General features: G+C 37.7%; 1 protein-coding gene across 1 annotated transcript in view; it reads left to right on the top strand.

Moving 5' to 3' along the window:
* The window catches only part of PCCA (propionyl-CoA carboxylase alpha subunit), a 299,136-nt gene that overhangs the window by 160,079 nt on the left and 119,466 nt on the right, over positions 1-19,591 (top strand). The window lies entirely within an intron of this gene.

The following is a 19,591-nucleotide window of genomic DNA, read 5'->3' on the forward strand; positions in this document are numbered from 1 at the left end:
GCCCTGTAGAATGTTTTTATTAGCTGAAAAGAAAAGGAATCAAATTTTTGAATAGTCTTAATGTTTTGTTTCTATTGCAAGTACTTTTTTCAGTACTAGGTGTCTATGTATCTGAATATAAAAGACATATACAACTATTTTAACTGAGATATCAATATGTAAATGAAGTATTGCATTGAGCAGTTGGGCATGGTGATTCTTCTGTTTTTGTGCTGTGTTAGGGAAACAAATATACTCCTGCTTTGAAAAAAATTAGTTCATTTTTGGAGTCCTAGGTAAACTCTGTCACATATATTCTTCCACCATGAGCAGAGAAGGCCACAGAGTCTGGCCACATCAAGTCTGTAAAACTAGATTAAAGTCTGATTTTTCAGATTTTAAGTGGTGAAGCTAATAAGTCTTTTCAGTATAGGAAAGATCACTTTCTCTTGCCATGATGGGGTGTACTTATGTTCAGCTCAGCTTTCAAAGGATGACTTTTCTATCTGAGGCATATGCAGATCTGGAATGAATCCTTCAGAAGTCGGGCCTTAAAATTTTCTCTAAGTGGTGACTGAGTGTGGTTCTTATTCAATATGTCATGGTTTGAATCCATATATATTGTTAGATCTACTTGCTTAAGTCGTAGTAAAGCTGCCTGTTTGAGGCCAAGTAAGGACAAGCTATTGCAAAAACGCTTACTGGTAAGTAACTTCTGAAGAAACCAAACCTGATAATGATACCCTTTTCCAAAAATCATGCAGCTCATTCAGAGGGAAAATCAAAAAAGCAAAGGCAGAATGGGGTCCAAGAATTGTGTCTTGGACAGTGTTTTCCATTCCTTAGAGTAGTTAGGGAACTCCCTCTAGAGGGGACTGAGGACTGTGAAGCATACAAGTAACTACAGTACCATCAAGGATCCTTCACCATGTCCTTAACTTACCCAAACTGCATCTGACTTGTTTTTGAAGGTGTTCCATATATGGGTACTTTTTAAGGAGCAGGACTGTGGCCAGAGAAAAAGCACATCTTTATTGATAGGACTGCAATTTGTTTGAAAAATATTAGTAAACAAAAAGTGCAGAGTAGGAACCTGTGCTACTGGCAACAAATCAAAAAGGCTGGTTGTAATCTTGCATACAGTTCACTATGGCAGAATTGGGCATTTGGAGTCTGTGTGAGTTTTAAATCCATATTGGAGGATGTAAGCAGACTAGACAGACTGCATGCTCCAAAGTTCATCTGTAATATTCTCCTAATGTTTTGGACAAGTACTTTGGTACATTTATCATCACCTTCAGAATTTCAGCTCTCTGGCACTATTTACATTGACAGCATTTTTTGTTTTTAATATATGCACTGAAAGCAATTGAGCAATTTTTGTGCAAAAAACTACTGAAGAGTAGTATTTTGAAATCATGCATTATTTCCTCTAAACTTGTCAAAGAGACAGTTTTCTTCTGAACTTGAGTTATATGCTTACCTTTGATTTTAATTTGTTTTCTTTTCCCTTTTGGGAGCTGTATTTATAATATTCATTCTTTGCAAACTGTAGGGGTATTTTGGATTCTCTTTTTCCCCTATGACTTATTCAGCCCAAAATCAAGGTTGTTATTCTAGTCAGATAGAAAGTACCATGCTTGGAAGTTTTCATAGAAGCTTTGGCTTTCACTTTTAGGGTTACTGAGACTATAATGAGATGAAATGCAGCTGAGCCAGATTAAGCAATTGTTGTTGCAACCTACTCCTCCCTTGCTCTGTCTTTCCTCCTCTTCCCCAGGTATGCAGGTGTGATTTTGTGTGTAGTTGCTTTCTACTCTGGTTCTACTAAAGCGACCCATGTTAGCGTAGCAGCCGTTTAATAATAGCTTATGTTGGATCATTCTGTCAGAATCAGGTTACTCATGACAAGTGAAGTTATTGTGGAACAGCTACAAGAGTGGGAATATGTAGCAGGAAGGAAGAGGTGAGCAGAGGATGGCTCATAAAAGGAATGCAGAGGTGAACCTTAGCTCTGTGCCACAGATCAGACTAGTAGCAGCCTCATGAGGAGAATTCTCCTCTATAATCAATGATATTTGATGGGATGTGACTGGAAAATATGTATTTTGCAGTCCCCTGGGTGACTGAATCATCGACTATAAGGTTCTTGCTGGAGCACGCTCTGATCATGAGCAAGGTATTGCCACCTTTGGATCGAACACCCAACTTTCTTCAGCTGGTTCCAATCAGGCCCGACCCCTGTAGCGACATTCTTCGTTTCAGTGTTGTCTGGTGTTCGGATTAATGCAGGCCACAAGCCGAAGGCTGATTTGCCTTTCCTGTGTTAGAATAAATGGTGTTATGATTTGGGTGGAGCACCCACAGGTGAGTTTCCACTGTCTGCATTGCTATATATGTGCCCCTGGCCTCACCAACAGTCTCCTAGGACAAATTTGCCAGCCTTTAGCTAGAACAGCTGTTGGAGATCTGTGCATGCTCAGAGTTACAGGAATATAACCATTTACTTTTGTGATCCAATCAAATATTTAGAGCATTTTTTGTTTTGTTTGTTTGCTTGCTTGTTTTTTTTTAATTTAAGTGTTGGTTATTTAACCCATTTTCTTGGGAAAAAGGTGGTTGTGGGGTGGTTTGATTTTTTTGGGTTCTTTATGGTTGTGGGTTTTTTAAAGTATTTTTGAAAGATGATTAGGTAGTGAAAGTGCTTGGTATTTTGTGAGCCACATACTAATGTGAATATTTCATTGTGATATCCAGATAATAAGGGCACATATTTCCCGCAGGAAATAGCTATGAATGATTAATGATTGTTTCATTGTTCAGCTTTCAGTTATTTTACCTAGGACTTTTTCTACTTACTCCATGGTCCACTTTATTGTGAAACTGGTGCCACCCACAGCTGCTGAACAGATTTACAGCATCTAGTAAAACCCTAAGGTCTTCTAGACAGAACTCAATCTTGTTTCAAGTGGAAACATATTGTGGCTGAAGTGAATCCAGCTTATTTTACGTCTGTTTGATGTAGTTAGTCTTTGAGACCAAAAATGATGTTGTATAGTTGAATCTTCGTATTTTGGCTTCAGTCTTGTTTTCATTAGTGGGTTGGGAGGGGAATAGAAGAGTGTCTCTCCAGGTGTGGCTACATCATGCTATCTCATGGGTCTACTAATGTGATGTTTATACTTCTAAACCCAATTGCCTACAGCACTTCCTGTGCGTTGCTTGTGTTGGCTGCTAAGTGTATTTTCCTAATTTTTCTATGGGTTTTACCCTTTCATCATTTATGACTTGGAAAAAACCAGCAAGGCTGCATACCCATATTGCCTGATACTACTTGCAAAAAGATGGTAACGCATTGGAAAATGTTTTATGTTGCTAACCAAATAAAATCTAAAGGTTTTTCTTGCTCATGTGGTTAACATAGAAGACTGGTTTAGGGAGTCTTGAGTTAAACTTCTAGCTGTTCTTGTGGGACTTGGAAATCAGTTGAATTTGGCCTCAGTTTGTGAAAAGACAAAGTGGCCTTAATACTTTGCTACCTTATTGAAGTTTTGTAAATATGTATTTATCAACATGTATAAAGTATTTTGGGACCTAAAATCCATAATGCTTTCTAGACATGAAGTAATACTTTCGCAGGAAGGGAAGTGTATAGTGAAAAATTAGAGATAAAATACAAGCCAGTTTTTGTCAAGTTCTGGAATAGTTGGGCTAAATTTGTGGTTTAAAAATCTGAAAATCCGGGGGTCCAATGCAGTGAACATAACACAACTGGTGAACTGCAAGAGAAGAAATTAATATATTTAGCTTTTTATTTAATGAATTGTTGTAGGTACATATCTAGGTTGGTTTGGTACAGCTATGTTGATGTTTGCCTTGCCATTGCTTGATTATAGGGCAGTGAGGGAACTGCTCAGAGAGTAGTAGAGCCCCATGCCTCTCAGGCATGCTTGCTTTTCACATAGGCTACACCTATTACCCTGCTGGAGTCTGGGTCAGAGCCAGCTCTTTGCCAGCCTAGGGCTTTCCCATATGGAAGGATGGTCAGCTGCCCAGTAGGAGAGCTTTCTCGCTCTCCTGCACTGCTGGAGCAGCACAAAATAAGGTTATGTTACATTAATTTTAAAAAGAAGGAAGATGATGTCAAGAAAATTCACTGAAGTAATCTGAACCGACCTCTTGGAAAGGGAGAGAGTTCTTACTTTCAGCACAGCCACAGATGCTGCTGAACTGCACCAATTGCATTATGTGAATTCTGGTTTTTTTTTCTTCCCTAGAACTGCAGTAATAACATGAACAGTTATTGCAAGTGCAGCTAGACATGTATACTTTGCTGTACCCTACAAATACCTCGTAGTGGGCATAGAGATAAACCACTTTGTTTTCATTTGACATGGATGACTAAGTCCAGCCCACTTGTGGCTTTTTTAATTCTCTGAGTTTGGAGTTATGCCGTCATCCTTAGCTCAGGAAAATAACGCTGTCTTATCCTTACTGTTGTGGTCCTCTGGTCAGCAAGTCAAGCATTCTTCTCATGATTTACCGTTAGGCCTTTAAAGGCCTCGGTATGTTTATATAATTACTGCAGCTTCACACCATTATTCCACTGTGTGGTTTTTTTCTTTCCCCCACAGAATAGCAAGGTACTAAGATGCTGATCTCCCTTTTTTCGTGTGATATCTATGTTTTTAATGGGCTTTTCTGGTTGTAGTAACCCGCTCTTTTCTGTCTAGCTGTTATCTAATGTTTTTCTTTTGACATCTCATAAATAATTACTGTATTTTTTTTGTAATCTTGCTTAATCACTGCAAAAACAGCTACCCTATATAATATTCTAACTGTCTTTAAAATCTGGTATTATTTACCCTTCTAGGTTGCTCAGTTGGTTGTCATAGAAAGAGGATTATATGTGCTACAGACAGAAATGTAGATACAAATATATGAAATGTGTGGTTTTGGCCTGTGGGAATGAACTTCTGTGGAAAATATAAAAGTCGAAATGGGACATTAAGGTAGCGTTTATGACTCTACAGAGCATATGTCTAATACTTTGATTTGATTAAATTAATGGAATCAGAATTGATAACACAAGTAATAATATATAGTCACTTGACAACAGAGCCATTGTTCCATATGATTCATGAACTTATATTCCAGGAACAGAACAGTCTGTCATGGGAATCTTTTATAGCCTGTCATCCCTGTCATTTGTAGGGAAAAAGGTATTCTGGACATCTAGGAAATGACACTTGCTCAGTCTTTGAAGTTACTAACCATTATGAAATCACTGTGAGGATAGTAATTATTTAAAGTTTGAATCTTGCTGTGTATCTCTTGAGAAGATCCCCAAAGCAGTGGCATGCAATCTTGCTGGTGGGAAAGCCATTCACCAAAGTAAATGGACCTGGCTAAGTCCCTATGTTTATTTTTTATTTTCACCATGTCTTCTGGGAAAACATCATCTGTTGTAGGAACTTTATAGCTTCTCTGGCTCCTGTTCACTGAAACTTGAATTTGTATAGTATACATGTGTGAATTTTTTCTATTGTGGTGGCAAATTCTTGGCCCTTTTTTAGTTGTGAATCCAACCTTTTTCTCATCCATGCTTTTCTTATGACCTCTTTTGCAAGATCCTCTCTTTAGAAGACCTCTCTCTATTTCATTTACTTTGATGCCTCCTATAAGCCCAACAATTATTTCCTCTCCTGCAGGTTTACAACTCCGAAACCTGTTCTTTAATATTTGTCTGTGTGTAAAAAGTATATGCATGAAAATGTAGGACAAACAAGGTGTGTGCTAGTTGCCATGTGCTCCCTGGTCATTTTACAGCTATTTTTAGCATAGATTTTCATCTCCTTCTGTATGTTTTATTTGGAGTTTCAAAGGGCAAAAATTAAGTTGTGTAGGAGGATTTTATGGAAAGGCAAAGTTTTTCATGACTTTTGGGGTCTCTAAGCTCAGGAAATGCATGTGTAACTGCATCGCATGAGAATATTTGCTGATGTTTCTTTCCTAAGATTAACATAAAGATAAGCATGACCATCAGCACCTTACCTTGTATAATTCCTTGAGGCACTGATTGTGTCCTGCTGTTTGTTTGTGTAGTGTATAGCTTATTCTGGATGCTGTAGCTGTAGAAATGTTGTCAACAAAATATATGAGAAGAGAGTCTCTCATTCAATATTGTCTGCATACTTTTACATGTATGTGTTTTGATTTGTCCATTTTTTAGCATGCTTGCTTCATTCATGATTCACAAAGGCTGTAGTTAAATTCAAGGTATTGATTGAAGGGATAGGTAATTCATTTATACCTTTGTTGTTGAGTATTACAATTTTCAACCGTTTCTTTCTCCTTTGATTCAACTGCAAAAGTGGGATGGGACACAGAATGGCCTCATTATTGCAGGAGTATTTCTCTGTTCCCTGCAATGATTCCAAAAGCTCTTGCACACTTCATCAGTATTATTGTAATTCTTTGGCTGCAGGATATTTGGCAGCTGTTGCACCCCACTGGCAAATCCTATTCAGACTTCACTTCCATTCACCATTGCCATTGGAGAATTGATTTCTCTCTCCTCTGCTCTAACCTTTCCCAATTCATTTTGGATTGTTCAGTGTGAAACATTTTAATTTCATATCATACAGCCATTCAGCTCACAATCCTTTTTTAACCTGTCACCAGGGTAACAGCATAGCATGCTTTCTTTAGGCAATCAAGTTTTTATTTCGCATGCTTAATGTTGCATTAAATGTTTGCATTTTGTTTAACCCTCTTAAATGCTTTAAACTGTGGATATATTTTGGGGGGTAATGAAGTCTCTGATTTCAGTGTCAAGTCTTCATAGAAATTGCCTTACTTAAAAAATAAGAAATCAGGAGATGAATACAGTAAGAGAAGATTTGTAATGAAATCCCAAATGTCTGAATGAGGGAAGCTTCCATAGAGTGACAAAAAATACATTTCCTCTGATAAAACCTTCCAGAAGCTTATATTATAATCTTTAGACCTACACTTTAGGATTATTTTTACCTGTAAGTGCTTATATGAAATTAATGGAAATATTAAGATTAACCAGGCAATAACATGACTTTAAGAAGTGAAATGTCTGGCCTATACATGTCAACCTACTTCACACTACTTGCCAGATGTGTGTGGAAACTGTAACCTGAATAATAAGTACTTTTTTATATATCAAAATTATAATTTACTGGGGTGATGCAGTTGATTAAAGAAATGTGGAATTCTTAAGTGTCCTCTACATGCAAACCATCATGGCATGAACAGCAGGCTATATCCATTTTATTGGAAGAGAGAATAATAATGACTTTGTGTTGTCATAGATGATTACAAAAATAAAATAAAATAGACATTTTCATACCTGAAAAAGCATTGACTTCTTTTAACTTTGATGTTACAGAGCAAGTCCTGCTTATCTTGGTAAAGGACTAGGACCAGCTAGGTTCACCCTCACCTGTTTAGTTGGAATTTTAAAAAAAGTATGTAATATATGTCCTTAAAATACCCAGTCTATAACTATAATTAGAGGTGTAGTGTTAAAGGCTTTTAGTGTGTTCCGTTCCAATTATGGAACATGTTCCAGTCTCAATTATGTAGGTATAAAAGATATGGAGTGAATGGAGGGAAGCATTTAATTTTAGCATAAGTAAAACCTAAGAACATGGCATTGCAAATAAGCCCAGACTTTGCTCATTTATAATGAAATGAACCCACTATAGTCAAAGCACTAGTAATGTACATTTTAATACTTCAAAATAATAATTTTGCAACCCTTCCTATTTGCAAAGTAGATTGTACATAAAAATTCAAATGCAGAATATTTGATTGCTGTACTAGCTGGAGTGGTTGAGTTTGCATTTGATACAGCTCTTCCTGAGAAACCAGATGTTTGTTACAGATCAGACCAGTAGAGTTGACTTTGTTACAGTGTTTTTTCCAACAGCATATAGCTAACTATACAAGAATAGAAATGCAGTTTCTTCTATTGATTTCCAAGTTTTCTGTCCGTTTTTTTCCCAAGTTGTACTATAAGCTACCAAATATTATTACCCGCCAAAAGAGGTTTGGCAGTGTCTTGTTACTGAATTTTGCCAAGAGGAGCCAAACATATGGTAATAGTTAATTTATTGGTTCTTCTAGCCTCCAGGGAACTCTTACAGAGAGCATATTACCTTTTTATCTAACATATTTTAAGTAAAAGAGCTGTTGACTTGAAATTAGATATGCCAGTGTAGAAGCTGAACCTTCAGCGCGGTTATGCTCAATTATTCAGTCTTGTTTAAGGGTAAGATTAAAAGTGTAAACATACAAGATTGAGCTAAGACTTCTTTATTTTCAACTTTCAGAGAGGTGAGTCTCTTCTGTATGTTTTAGTGTGTGTGTTGTCGTTTAAGTGAAAATATTGAAGAGATATTTTCATGAGAAAAAGAAACCCTGCCTTTGTCTCAGAAGTCTTGGAGGTCTTTCTTTGCTTTCTTTTTAGGATATTTCCTGGTATGTTCATTATGAAGCAATAATAAAAAAAATTAATATTTTTCATTTCTTTATATGTAAGACCACAGGCCTGTTTACTTTGTGGCAATGTAGATTTTTGTATTTCTAATGGGAGAAGTACTTGAGAGTACTTGAGTACTTGTGTCATTTTTCGCTATCTTGGAGTTGAATCTCATGCCTGATATTTACATAACTCAAAATCAGTCATCTGCTACCTGCATTTGAGGTAGCCCTCTTTGTTCCACCTTAGGTAGTGTATATTTTTGCCTTTGTAGCCTGGTGGTATTTTGAATCTTCAGTGGAAAACTGCATGGATATGTCATCATGTTTTTGCTGGGATACTTGGGGTAGATGGTGTCTTAAATAAAAAATACCCCAGTTTCTGTTGTTTCATGGTAAGTATTCAAAGGCCTGGATATTTTTCCCTGGATCTGTGTTGAGTCTGCTCAGATGACTTTTCCTTTTATGATTATGGATGATTCTTTAATATCTCTCACAGATCCTTCTTTAGTAGTTTACTTTTCCGTGTAATTAGATGTGGTGCTTGGAGTTTGTTTTGGTTGTGGCTTCCCTTTAACATGTATCTTCAAAGCCTGTAGTGTGAGAAAGACTGGGCAGGAAAGAACAGCACAGGACCTGGTTCTTTTGAAATCAGGGATGTTTACCCTGTGACCCAGAAAGGAGATGATGACACGTTTCTCTGTGGTGCTTAGTAAAATTAATCTTGCTGCAGTTAGTAGTGAGATGATACAAATAAGTTATTTGCATATTGAATTCTAGATTTAAAAAACACTTCAAAAAAATTTTGGTTCCTAGGCTTTAAGCTTCTGTCTTTACCCAAGTGCTCTAATATGTGTTTCTGAGTCTCCTCTCTCTGCCATTAATGGTGACAGGGATGGTGATGCACCTTCATCACACAGTAATGATTTTCTCCAGGCCCTTCTGCCTGTTTTTCAACCAGACAGTGAAATTTAAAGCAGGTCCTTACCTGGCTGCACCTGGTTGTTAATGTCCTTAGACAAGGGAGATGCCATGAACTGACAGCTTTTCCCTGTTTGTTTCCTTGAACTAGTGAGGGCACTTTTCTTTAAATTCTGTGTTGTCCCCTGCTCCCTTCCCTGCAGCAAAGCCTTTTTTTTGTTGCTTGTCTCCTCAGGCAAATGACAATCATTTTAAGGTGCTTACTAATATTGTCAGCATTATTCCTCTACTAGCTGTGATTTTGTTCCCCCCCACCCCCCCGCCGCCTTTGATCTGTATTTAGGTGAAGCTTTCTGGGTGAATAGACTGAACCTCTATTCTAGTGATTTCCAAACTCCTGGTAGTCTTACAACCATTTAAGCTTCGGTCTCCTTACATTGGGTATTGCAGCACCTTTCCACAGCTCACTTCTCTTCAGCTTCCTTAGCTTTCGGTCATTCGTGTGTGTCTTCCCAGAAGCAAGGGTTAGTAAGAGCTGATGGCATTTTGCTGCCTCACAGTTTGAAAAAGTTGGATTACAGTGAGAAATTGTTACATTCAAGGCCTGTAAAGGATGGAGCACAACTTTTCAGAGACAAGGACTTTCATGATTTAACCGCAGGCACCAACTATGAAGAAAATGAACTCTACCCCAGCCAAAATCAGCACACAAGGCCGGTTTGTCTCACACAGGAAGACCCAAGATGGGCTGCAGTCATTTGCATTTTAGAGAAATTATGTCAGGTATGAACAAGGAAACTTTGGGTTTAGAGAGAACATGGCTGCTGTGTGTGGATTCCCTCAGCAAGAGAATGCAAAGGAAGGACTGGGGCTGAAGGCAAAGTTGTGAAAACCAGTTCTGAAAGTCTTCCTAAAGTATCCTCTCTCAGGTGCCACAAACTACTTCTGAAGGTGTATTTTGAAAATACAGGACAAATGTGATTAATATAGCTCTATTACAAAACCGATTTCATTGGCGTGAGATGGTTAAGTTCTTGGATGGACTCTTGGTTCTGCTGCAACAAATTTGTGAGAGATGGTAAGCTCTGTGTGATGGATGAGCTTTTACAATACTTTGGAACTATTCTGAAACCTGGTGCAAGCATTTTGTTTTCCAAGATGCACAGAAAAAAAAAGTGGAATTCTTTTTTAAACAACGACCTTAGGGATATTGCATATGTGATAGGCTTTAGAGAGACCAGGGTAAATCATGAGTACTACAAAGTGTAGCAGAAATTCCATACTTCTGGAAGTATAATCTGGTTAGTTCCAAGGGGGCTGACAGATCAAAAGAGGGCTATAATACAGCTTAGGTGGGAGACCTAAATGAAACTGGTAAGCACAGGAAAGACAGCATTTAGTACACAGTTCTTAAAAAAAACCCTCAAAGACACTTGGAGGCGGTGTTCTCTAAAAAGATGTTTTCAGTTTGGCTTAAGACAGGTTGGGGTTTTTATTTTGGTTAGCTAATGTTAGCTAATGTTAGCTAATGTTAGCTAATTTTTCATTAGTTTGTGCACTGTGTTCCTTATGGGCCTTGAAGACCAATGTTTTTACTCTCAGTGCTGTTGTCAAATTTCTTTAGAGGTGACCTTATTTTGATGTCTTTCCTTTTCCCTTTACTGTAGTAGATATGTCTCACTCCTGCTCTGATGCTTCCTTTAGTAAGTTGAGCAGATAATGAAAAATTTCACTGTATTGTGTCTTAAAAACTTTGTTCTTTAAAGAAACACTGCATTTGAGTCAGATGTTACTGCCTCTCATGCTAGCTGTGATGTCTGTGGGTCACATGTGTATCTCTGAATAAGAAAGAGATAGGTTAATGTGTTTTTTAGGGATTAACTTTGTAAACTACTGATAGTTGGAGAAATGGTGATCTGTTCAAGAAGATGATATTATCTAATAGGATATAGGCAACACTGGTATGTCAGGCCATGATTTTTTCAAAATGGAAGTTTTAAATTTGATTCTAATATATGTATTTTCTCCTCCAAATGAGCAGAATGATTTTTCAAATGTGCGACACTGTGCAGTATTTTCATTACTTTCAACTGAGAGGAGCAGGTAGGTGTTAAGCACTTAACATATATTTTTTACTGGGGCAACTAAATAAGGGGGTTTGAGCTTCGATTTAAGTGTCAGGGTTTTTTTAACTATGGCCCAATATCTAAACTAAATACCGAACTTACGGTTTTGAGGGAATGAAATTGCAGAAATGGTCATGAAGATCAAAATCTCTTCAAGTGAATTAAGTATTCTTAAATAATTAATCTATCTGTCATTAGAGAGTATACCATTACAAGTGATTTTCTAGTTCATCATGAGGAGCTTATGCTCTCACTGTTTGTATTTGACTTTTGATTAGTTCTAGTCCAGTCCTGTGAACTGAATGCCCATTTGTGATTGGACTGTGTTGGGTGCAGTTCTAGAGCCTGACTTGTGCCTTTCTATGCATCAGGGAGGAACCTAGTTCACGTATCCAGAGACTGTTCTGCAGTGTGATCCATCTAAGTGCAGATGATTGGGATAATTTCCCTTGAGAGCTACTCCTGATATGAGGCAAAAGGCTCAGCCACTGTATTTTGTCCTGTCACTTCTGGGTTATACTCTCCAGAACTTTTACTACAAAAGTGAGTGAATAACTGAAATTCTAACTTCTGACAAAAGGGATGACAGATTAAAGCAGCAGATGTGTTTTGATTCAGGTTTACAGCCATAAGTGGAAATTTAGTTTGAGATTAGTATGCTACAAATTGGGCAGATTTCACTGCTGGGATGAGTACAGCAAGCCTAGCACAAAGCTTGCCTGGACGTTTCAAAAATATGTATGGAAATATGTATGTTTCAAAAATAGTATGGAAAGTAGTCTTATGTGTAGAAGTATAACTGGATTATTTCCCTATCAAATCTGTAGGTAATTTTTAATATTTTCACCTCCATTTTTATATTAGTAGTTTATAGAGTTTCCTTCTGCCTATTTATTAGGTGGACAGGAAACCTGTAGTATTCTAAACTTAATGCAAAGTGAAAAATAACATGTTATTACTGGGCATAGCCATTGTTTGAATGGAGGTGCAGGAAACAGACTGCTCAGCAAGCAGCTACATCCCAATACCATCATGTATATAGAAGAATATAACTGCTACTGGGTGATGCTAACAGAAGAGCTCTGGTCCTCCCTACTGCTTCACAGTGATTTGTTCTGAAGCTCTTTGTGCATAAAAAGAAGGTGAGAGAATTACTGTAAGGCTATTCCTAAATATCTGCACAATAAGAGGATTAATAAGTTTCTTTGCTCAAGGAAGTAAAGGAAAATTTGTATGGGAAAAGGACCTTGTTGTTTTCCTTTTATGGACTATATTGTTTGTAGTTTTCCCAGCTGCCCAAAGTTCTCCCTTAATAAAAAAAAAAGTTTTAGAAAAAAAACCAAAGTTGTGAAATTAAATGCTTTAATGGAAGAGAAATAGCCCAAACTTTTTTTGATGATGAACAGATTTTTAGACTTTTCTCTCCATAACAATTGTCAGCACGCAAAAGTCAATATTGTTGACTGATCTGATTAAAAACACCTGCTTGCAAGTAGTTCCTCCTTTGGTAAATGCTTTTGCTGATTTAGGAAAGATGGTTTCAAAAAACAGGTTAGAAGCACAGACTTGTAAATTATTTGAAAAATAAATGTCTTTTCTCTGTACTTCTGAACATATGATTTGAGTCTTTCTTGCTTCTCATTTCACAAATGCTTGCAATGAGATAAGGAGCAGCATCTCTTATCCAGCATTAATGCTTGTGATGTTTTCTTTTTCCAAGAGAAACCAAATACTAGAGTAGGCCCTGACATGTTATAAGAGAGGAAATCAGTTTCAGATATGCTTTACATTTATTTATTTGCAGTTTTCAAGGTATGCTGTCATCTGCTGAGGGACTGGGCAGTCTGACTCTTCTCTGAAACTGAGAGGTCTTGGGCTGTACATGCAGCTCCCAGGATTACCGTGTGTTTCATTGAGTTTGTTAAATGCAAAGTGCATAGAAATTTCCTGTCATAGGACCAAGTGCCAAAACTCTTTGTCCCAGAGGATGCCTCATCTTCCTGCAAAACTGCATTCTCTGAGTCTCCATGAATCTCCCATTCCTTCCTACCATCTGCAGGTAGGGTGCTGAGTCCCTCAGTACTTACCTGGGCCCTGGCTCTTTCTATTGAAAGATAGAAGGAGGCTGATGGAGGGGAAAGATAGGAGGGGCTGATAGCCCCGTTCTTTCATTCTCTGGACATAATGCTCTGCAAACAGATTTTTATTTTTTTAATAGCAAGACTGGCAATAAAAGCAATCCTACTTCCTTTACCTGATAGATTTAAAACTAAAAGAACCATTGAAGGTTTTTCAAGAGGCTTATAATTGTTATTTGCCTGTATATTTGGAGGATAATTTCTCCTTAAAACTGTGGAAACAGCTTTGTCAGAGAAGCCTCTAGTTCCTTCCCCCTGCCAGGCTGCTGAGGATGCTGGCTGCAAAGCATTTGGGTTAGGGTGTCTCTCTTTACAGGACCCAACCCCTTGGGTTAGAGACCTTCAGAGTGGAAGAGAGTCAGAGTGATCACGTTGTCTGCAGGGTTACTTTTTGGTTAAATGATGATCTGGGTAGTTAAATTCACTCTAGATTTGTAAGATCTAGCTTAGCTGTTTCTTTAGCTTTGATCTGGGGTTCACTGGTGAAGGCACTGGAGGTTTTCGTTGGGCACTGCATTGCGGGCTCTTATATGTCAATGCAGATTGCTCAAAAAGCTTCTGTTAAAGGAAAAGGGAGCATCCAGATGCACACTGTTTTGAATCAAAGCACGGTGCACTCCATAGCATCCTTTTAAAGCAGCACTTTTTATTTTATAGTTTACCTTCCATGTAATTTAATTTTTTTCCTGTGGTCACTATTCAAATAGAATATGTGGCTATAAATGTGCATATTTGTTATTGATCTGAATGTGATATGTAAGAAAATGTAATGTAAAACCTTTTTGACATAACCATTGAGTAATTCTTTCAGCCTTTGTCTGATCAGCTGGCACACAGGCTAGGAGAGGTTATTATTTTGTATGACATATGCAGAACTATAATTTAGTCTAATGATGGTATATTTTCATATTCACAGTGAAAAGGGTATATGTATACATATGCACATATAAAGTAGGAAGAAGGAAAACCTATTTTTATGTAAAAGTGCACATGATATGTATACATGAATCAATCTGAATATATGTAGAGAATGGGTGTGAATAGGTATAGAAAATACTTCAAATTGCTGAATAAAATATAGCTAGATTCTTAGGTTCCTTTCACATAATTTTTGGTTCTTAAAATAATCCTGTGAAAGTGCTGCTTTTATCTTTTCTGTGTGACGATGAACTTTTATGTTGGAAAGTGTTGAAAGTACTCAGATACTAAAGCTTAGATTTGTGTTTTGTTTGGCAGTACACTTCTGTTTAGAATTCTTTTAATCTATCCATTCCCTGCTTTTATATTCATCTGATAGTTGAAGGTTCTGTGAAGGATATTTCTTTGTATATGAACTTATTAAACCAATAATGCTCAAAAGTGTGAAATTTACGATCCTTTTCCCCTTTTTTTTACATCACAAGATAGGCTCTTGTTTGAGTTGTTAAATTTCTATTTGCCTTTCTTGATTTTTTTTTTTTTTCCTTGGGGGGAGGGCTGTGGGGAAGGGCAGGGAAAATAAGAAACATTTTATATGGTAGATCTAAAGTTTCATTAAAATTGCTTATGCCCTGTCCCAGGCATTTTAAGTGGGCCATCTGTCTAAACATCTCTGCATTTTTTTCTGATCATTTCCTCGACTTATTCATGAGCCATGGGAGGGCTCCTTTGTAGTCTCCATGTAGCTGGTTCAGTCTACCCCCACTGAATACATCTATGTGCTTGCATAACATATCTTTTCACAGTGCTGGAAATTCTCTGAACTTGGTTCAGATGAATGGCCCACTTTCTGAAGGTCTTTTTTTCTCCCCCTGCAAGATTTGTATGCAGAAACTGACCTTGGTGGCTACAGAATCCAGCACATTATTCTTGATCATTTTACAGGCCACCTGCTGTGAAAGTTATGATGAAGGATTTCTTAATGATTCTTTGACCATTAACATTGTTTTAAGTCAATATTTCACTTTTATTTAACTGCTGAATAGGTAATTGCACAATTGAAAAACAGCTTTATAGAGTGTCATATAATGTGGTTTTCAAGCACTTATAATCTTTCATAACGGGAGGATTTGTTATGGTAGTTTGAGATTTCTCTGTTTATGTAAAGTATTATGCAGCAAAAATATCAGAAGTAGAGAGAATTTTTAAGTGTTTTTCCCCTCAGCATTAGAACACATATTTTGAATTGGAAGTGAAAAAATCTATATGCAATTTTCTGACCCTTTAGGAGCTGGTGACTTTTATCATAGCTCATTACATCATCAGCGGTAATCAGGAGAGGGGAGTTTATTTGTCACAAACTGCAGAAAATTGTAGTTTTTATGGAGTTCCTTCTATCCAATTGGTTGGTGCCAATCACAATGGCCAGGGCAGAGTTATTATTTGATTTGCTTTTGTGAATGTCTGTTTTCTTTCATTACTTGTTTTTGACTAGAACAGTTTAATTAGTGGCTGTTCTCCATAAACACGGTAAGTGTGTGTTGATCTAAAATTTTTAGCAGTTGCCTGCTTTCCTCACTGAAAACTTGCAAAGAAAGCCAGAGCTATGATTTCTGCATTATTATAAAGCGATCTCCCTGTCTTGCGCATGGCAGTTGGGGGTAAAAGGGACAGAATATGCTGTGTAACGTATGAAATAAATTATGGAACCGTGACATTATCTCTAGTTGAACAAACAGTGATAGGGGTTGAAAATAAATCACTAATCATTAAAACGGTGCTGGTTTTCTTGTTGCACTGTTTACAAGTTTTTGTAACTTCAGTGCTTTGGAGTACAGCCTTTATGACTTAGAGCCAAACCATCACTGTACTCCTCATCTGGGCTCCTATTGCTTGTGATACTTCCCTTTAGAAGGCAATTTGCAGTAGAGTAGTTCAGAACCGCCCATTTTGTATGGAAGGAGTTATAACACCCTTCTCCACCCATCTCCTGTTGTTGCGGCTGCAGTGCTGCCTTTGCTCTCTCTGTCCCTTTGTGTGTAGTGCTCCTGGCAAGGGACAGCAGCGCACAGTTCTCCATGGTCTTGCTTCCCACTCACCTGGCACTCATCTTGCTACGTAACGTGTGTTTCTTCCTGAAGCTGGTGATCTTTATGTGTGAATAAAGTAATTTTTTGGATGATGTGTCATTTGCCCAAACTGGGAGAAAAAAGGGAGGGCATGTTGAACGCTGTGAAAGACATACTGTGTGGATTCTGAACCTAGGGTTGGAGCAGAAGTGCCTTACCTTTTTTTGTCTTTTATGATGGCAAAAATTATGTTAGTTTTATTTGCGGTAGTTTTGGTGGGCTTTTTGCTGTAAATAGAATATGTCACATTTCAGCCCAATATGTAGAATTTTAAAAGTTCTACATTTTTGAAAACAGCCAGAAGTTTGGGAAGTTTTCTGTGAACTAGTGTGAAATATATTCAGAGTTCAGATGTTTTCCCTGTGGAGGAGTTAGAAGAGTTCTCAGCTAAGGAAGCAACCCTAGACAAGAACAAAGGTAATTTCCCAAGCCCTAGGACTTCTCTGGCATTAAAAATAACCCACCACAAAACAACAAAAAGCCCTCCACCAGAAGGCCCCTTTCTTAGCCTGACAGAAGCTTCTGCATTTCTAAAGTAGTTCACAGACTTGAATGACTTCCTTTTCATATCTAAGAAACTCAAATATTGATTCTTAATTTTGGATTTTAAGATTCTTACTTATAGGAACCTCCCCTCCACCCCAGATCCCATCAAAATGGAGTCTACTACAAAATAATTTATTTGAAAGGAATTGGATTTAACAAAGAAAAAGTAGGATTGTCACCAGCTAATATAAGTATCTGTCCTAGCCAGTTTAAATTACACTTACAAAGCCATAGACAAAGCTGATCAGCAAAGCTGAAAAATGTCCCTGTACAAATGGATCTAGCAATTCCAGGAGGGAAGTACAACTTGCTGTGTATCTGGTGTTAGATGCAGCTCTGGACCTCGCCCTCCTGGCCACCGGTGTTACAGAGAGAGGAATTATGTGGCTGTTTGAAACCCAGGCTAAGCAGTGATCATAGTCATGCCTTTCAAGAGGCGTGCATCCTGTTTGGAGATACACTTGACAAAGCTCAGCAAGACAGGACTGAACAAAAATAATCCCTGCTGGAGAACAAGACTGTCTTTCCTTTGATGGCCAGCAGCCAGATTCATGAGGTCACTTCCAGTCAAATGCAATATGAAGCAGGGCCGTGCCAGCGAGGCTATAAGGAATCTCATGCCACCAGTGAAGCAGATCTTCTAAGCTGGGTGTAAGATGAGGTCTTATCTCTTGTACAAGAAATATAAAGTTGCTATAAGCCACTAAATCCTGTTGGTTGTTGCAGTGGAGTGCCGTGGAGAATTTAAACAGGTGCTGGCAAAACCTTGCTGCATTCCTACTTACTGGTGCGCCAGTATGATACCAGGAAGTGCAATGAAAACATCTTTCAGCTTGCTGCCTGCTACCTGTGCAGGAAATTCCTCTTCCTCTTCTTCAGGAACTCCTGTGTCTAACGTGCTTCCTATCAACCAGTCAAAATGTCTTGGTGACATACAGGAATTTCAGTATGAGGTGCTGAGAAATGACATTGCACCCAATAAACCATAGATAATGCCTCAGATTTGTTGTTTCGACAATTGCCAGTATATTAAATGTGAAAGGTAACACTTGGCATCATTAGTGTGGGAATAGGTTATTTTCAGTATTTGTTGTTGTGAACTTTTTGGGTAGTGATAGAGCTGAGCTAAGGTATTTGGTGAAATCTGGTTTAGACCTTACTTGGCTTGGATCCAGGAGTAACCAAGGATAAGTATGGATCTATTTGTGTCTGATATATTTAGTGTTTCCATTTCCCCTTTTCAGGCACATTGAAAGGCACAATTTTTGGAATCTCTTTGCCTAATTAGTTTACTTGAACATATACTTGCTTAAGTTTCAGGTGTCTAAAAATCCAACCCTCTTAAAATAATTGTTGAAATTATTATCAAGTCAATGTGTTTTCCTTGGCTTTGGGAGATAATTTCCCCTTCTCTGGTCTCTGGAGGCCTCACAGGTGCTTCTCCCTGTTGATTCTACAGGGAACTTGAGCACTCTGTTTGGGGAGATGTGGTTCACTGGGCATCTGAATCCTCAGGAGGATGCATGTAGCATAACACAGAAAGATGTGTTTCCAAGTTTTAAGACTCTGAAGACTGCAATAAAATGGGGTAGTAAGCTCTAAAATATACAGTAGATGAATATTATAGCAGAAATGATCCTTAGAAGAGACCTAAAGCTGATGAACTTATCCCTATCGATTACTTTCAGAAAAATCTAAACATGTGTAAGAGTCGGTGTGGAAGAAAAGCTATACCAAAATAACATGTATTTGTTTGATCAAAGCTTAAATTCCACCTTCCTGTCTTCTCTTTAGGATACATGATGCTTGCTGATGATATTATATGGTGACCACTCATCAGAAAAGTTGTAGCATACCTTTGGACACCAGTTCTTATGGCAAAGTGGAAGAGAGGAAAATCTAGGATGAGGAAACAGAAAACGAATATACATTTAAATAAAATAACTGAAAATTGCTTGCTTCACTCTGAATTTCCAAAAATGAAGACTTGGGTCTCATTTCTTGACTGCCAGATGTGTGCTTCTTTAAGCTAAGGTTGAAAAGATTCAGGTTTCTTGTATTAGTTGATAACTGATACAGCCACAGAATGCTGTGGGAATAGGTATTATCCTGCATGTGGTCTGTGATGATACATCATTATTTTTTCAGTATGCTTGAAGGGCTCTGTGGATGAGATACTTTAAAATGTATATTAAGTATTAAATTACGTTATTACTTGTTTGGCTAAATCTTTTGTCTGTAATTGGCTTTTAATTAAGGTTTACTGAGAATTAGAGGAAAGAAATAATGATTACATTTTGCCCTTAAGAAGACTGCTCCA

The sequence above is a fragment of the Lepidothrix coronata genome, unplaced genomic scaffold, assembly GCF_001604755.1.
Source record: "Lepidothrix coronata isolate B3197 unplaced genomic scaffold, Lepidothrix_coronata-1.0 Scaffold57, whole genome shotgun sequence".
In the NCBI taxonomy this organism is placed as follows: Eukaryota; Metazoa; Chordata; class Aves; order Passeriformes; family Pipridae; genus Lepidothrix; species Lepidothrix coronata.